Source organism: Lutra lutra, chromosome 4 (assembly GCF_902655055.1).
Source record: "Lutra lutra chromosome 4, mLutLut1.2, whole genome shotgun sequence".
NCBI classification, from domain to species: Eukaryota; Metazoa; Chordata; class Mammalia; order Carnivora; family Mustelidae; genus Lutra; species Lutra lutra.
In genome coordinates, this window is record NC_062281.1 from 189,098,100 (window position 1) to 189,102,360 (window position 4,261).

Sequence of the window (4,261 nt, forward strand, 5' to 3'; positions counted from 1 at the left end):
ATAAATTCTTCCCCCCACCTCCGTCCCCACCCAGGAAAGGTACGCGATTCACCTGCAGGGCTTCTCAAGGTCACCGTCTGTTAATCTGCAGGCCCATCCAACTGCGGCCAACTCTATAATGCATCCTTCTGCCAGCTCTCCCTCCTTCCGACTTCTCTCTCCCTCCCTCCCCTCCCTGCTCCTCCCTGGGGTTGTTCCGCAGAAATAAAATGAGGGTGCGTGAGCCCTCTCCTTGAGGCTCCGCTTTCCGGAGAACCCTGGCCAAGGCGCCATCCATGTGCTGACTCCCAAACGTGTATCTTCAGGCCAGACTCCGCCTGAGCTCCAAGTTCTCGTGTCCAACTACAGAAGATGGGCCTTACATTTAACAAGTCCAAAAATAGACTCCTGATTTCCCCCAAACGTGCTCCACTGAAGCTGTCCCCCTCCTACCATGTGCCCAGGACCCCAAGTCACCATGACTCACTCAGTCCGTCAGCACAGCCCATCATTTCTAGCTTTATATATTTTTTTAAGATATGTCTATGTATGAGAGAGAGAGAGAACCCCAAGCAGACTCTGCCCAACGCAGGACTTGATTCCATGACCCCAAGACCACGACCTGAGCCAAAACCAAGAATCAGATGTTCAACCAACCTAGTCACCCAGGGACCCCCATGCAATCTTTAAAAGGACTCCAGAGGGCGCCTGGGTGGCTCAGTTGTTAAGTGTCTGTCTCCGGCTCTGGTCATGATCCCAGCGTCCTGGGATGGGGTCCCACATGGGGCTCCCTGCTCAGCAGGAGGCTTGCTTCTCCCTCTCCCACTCCCCTTGCTTGTGTTCCCTCTCTCACTGTCTCTCTCTCTCTCTCTGTCAAATAAACAAATAATATCTTAAAAATAAATAAATAAATAAATAAAAGGACTCCAGAACCTGCTTTTCACCACCTCCATCACAGTCACCTGGCCCCGGGCACCACCCTCTCCTCCTTGGAACACTGGTCACATTCTGACTGGTCCCCCTGCTTCCATCCTTACTCTGTTGTCTTCACAGCAGCCTGGGACCCCATAAATATGGGGGTGGCTGGGTGGCTTACTGGGTTAGGCCTCTGCCTTCGGCTCAGGTCAAGAGCTCAGGATCCTGGGATCCTCTCTGCTCAGCAGGGAGCCTGCTCCCCCTACCCTGCCTGCCTCTCTACTTGTGATCTCTGTCAAATAAATAAATAAAATCTTTAAAAAAAAAAAAAAAGGAAAACGGAAGGCAGCTTATGGGACTTCTCTGCTCAAAGCTCTCCAATTGCACCTACCTCACTCAGAGTAAAGCCAAAGTCCTTACCTGTGAGATGCCGATCTGCCTCCAGGTCCCTTTCATACCTTGTCTCCCACTCCTCTCCCCCTCCCTCACTCTGCTCTAGCCACACCAGTGTCATGTTCCTTAAAGATAATGGGCATGCTCCTACCTCAGGGCCTTTGCACCTGCTAGTCCCTCCATCTAGAATGCACTGCCCCAGGTGTCTACAGGATTTCATTCGCATTGTCATCCTTCAAATGTTGTCTTCTCAGAAGGCCTACCCCAACCACACTGTTGTAACACCCTCCCCAAACTTTCCCAGCCTCATTTCCCCCCACAGTCCTTATCTGCTGATATACTATGACTTTTACTCAACTGGGGTTTTTTTTAGTGATTTTTATTTATTTGACAGAGAGATAGAAAGTACACAAGCACGAGGAGAGGCAGAGGGAGAGGGAGAAGCAGGCTCCCCGCTGAGCAGGGAGCCCGATGTGGGACCAGATCCCAGGACCCAGGGGTCATGACCTGAGCCAAAGGCAGACACTTAACCCACTGAGCCCCCCAGGCGCCCTATTCAACTGGCTTTGCCTGTAGTCCAGCTCCCCCCACTAGCATACCAGCTCTGGAAAAAGACGGACGCTTTTATCCACATGACTCATTGCTGTGTCTCTAATGCTAGGCACCATGCTCATTAGCACATAGTAGGCACTCAAATATTTCGATGAATTCATGAACTCCCTCATCTGCACAGAGACAAACAGATCACGGAAAGTCTTGAGATTTGGGTTCATGCATATAAATATTCGACACGTGCTCAGCTCTCATTAAACATCGGCTGTTCTAATCTCAAGCCTGATGACTCAGAGCCAGAAATCCGTGTCCTGGAGCACAGGGTGAATTCAGCTGACGTCTGTGAAGAGGGCTCAGACTTGGAAGAGGGGCACATTCTGGCCACTTAGTGATTAAACAGGGACAATATTACTGGAAAACCAAAAATCCCACCTCTTGGATTCCCCAGAACTCTCAGTGGGTGAGGTAGGCTGAGCAACCACAGGCTTCTGGTCTCCACAGGGCACAGAGAACTAGGCGGTGCTGAGTGAGGAACAGGGTGTGGAACACCTTTTTCCAAAGATGGTAGGAGCAGCTGGTGAACAACTTAGTGGGTTGCGAACAGCAGCGGAAGAGAGAATCCCTGTGCATCACAGGAAAAGGGCACTGACTTTAGATCTTCGGCTTTACCTACATATACACACGTGTGTGCTGGTTCATCATGTATTTCTAATTGTGGGTAAAGAAGAAAGACAGAAAGACACACAGACAGAAAGAGAGAGAGCAAGAAAGAAAGAGAGAGAGGGGGGCGCCTGGGTGGCTCAGTGGGTTAATGCCTCTGCCTTAGGCTCAGGTCATGGTCTCAGGGTCCTGGAATCGAGCCCCGCATCAGGCTCTCTGCTCAGCGGGGAGCCTGCTTCCTCCTCTCTCTCTCTCTGCCTGCCTCTCTGCCTACCTGTGATCTCTGTCAAATAAATTAAAAAAAAATCTTTAAAAAAAAAAAAGAAAGAGAAAGAGAGAGAGGTGAAGGAAGGAAGGAAGGAAGGAAGGAAGGAAGGTAGGTAGGTAGGTAGGTAAGTTTGAAAGCCACTGGGCTTTGGAAAATTAAGACTTGGGCTCCAATCCAGGACCCATCAGCCCTGCAGCTGCTGACATTTGAACATCTGAAAGCCCCTAGTCCCATGACTACTCTTAGGGCGTTTCCAGTACCATTTCATTCTGGCCCCCAAGCCTGGAGGCTGACAGTATGTGGACTGTGTCATCAGGACAGACCTCATTAATTCAGCAAGGATTAATGCTGAGTTCTGATTCTGTGCCAGGCACGGAACTAAATGCTTGACATTATCAATAAGCAAAACAGACAAAAACCTCAAGCCTTGCAGAGCTAGTGTTCTAGCAGGCGGACATACCAAACCAACCCTATTACGTGGGGAGGATGGCGACTGGGAAAACGTGGCTATTCCATAGGCTGCAGGGCGAGGTCCTCAGAAATGCCAGCAAATGGGGAAGGAAAGAAGGATTTTACACAGGATGGTCTGGGTAGACCCAGACAATGAGGTAACATCTCAGCAGGCTTGGTAGTAAGAGAGCTAGCTGTGATGTCTGGAGGAACAGGAGGGTCAGCCAGGGCCAAGACCTAAGGAGGTTATGTGCTTAGCACTTTCAAACAGCAAGGAACCAGTGTGGCCAAAGCAGAGGGCACCAGGGAGTAAGGGGTACTGCAGACCTGAAAGGGCCACCGCCAGGATCTGGGCCCATTCTGGGTGGGAACCAGGGGAACCAGGGCAGAGGAGTAACATGAACTGAGTTCTGGTTCAAATCTATGGCAAGGTCACTCTGGCTGCTCGCTGCCTTGAAACAGGCACCTGAAGGCAAGGGTGGGAGGGACACGTTGGGTAGCAGTGACCAGGGCTAGAGTGGGGGCTGTGATGGGCCGGGGAAAGTGGTCAGGGTCCAGAGGCATTCTGAAGATGGAAGCAAGTGCCCCTGGAGTCCAGGATGACACCCCAAGTTCGTGGCCTAGGTACAGGGAAGGATGAGGCTGCCATCGACTGCGGTGAGAGGAGTGGGGGAGGCAGAGCCCGGGGCACAGGTGTCGGGGGCCAGGGAGGCTGACGAGTCACTGCCAGGGCCCTTCAAAACGCAGAAAGCTCACAGCCAAGTTCTCAGAAAGCAAACTAGGGTGGGCCGGTCTGAGTCATTACTTTTTAAGTGAAAAATCAATGGCTTGGAGTTACAGCGAAATCTGTAAAGACATCACTCTAGATTTCCTGGTTCTTAAAGATTGGTTACGCCTTTTGTTCTCAGAGTATGAGTCCTTCCAAGAGCAAGAGGAACCCATAGGCAAATCACAATTGGAACTTCCCCTGAACAAAGTTAAGGTCATTTCAAAATACAGCCTGCAGTCGTGGTTTGCCCAAGAACAGTAAACTGAGGCCCCACA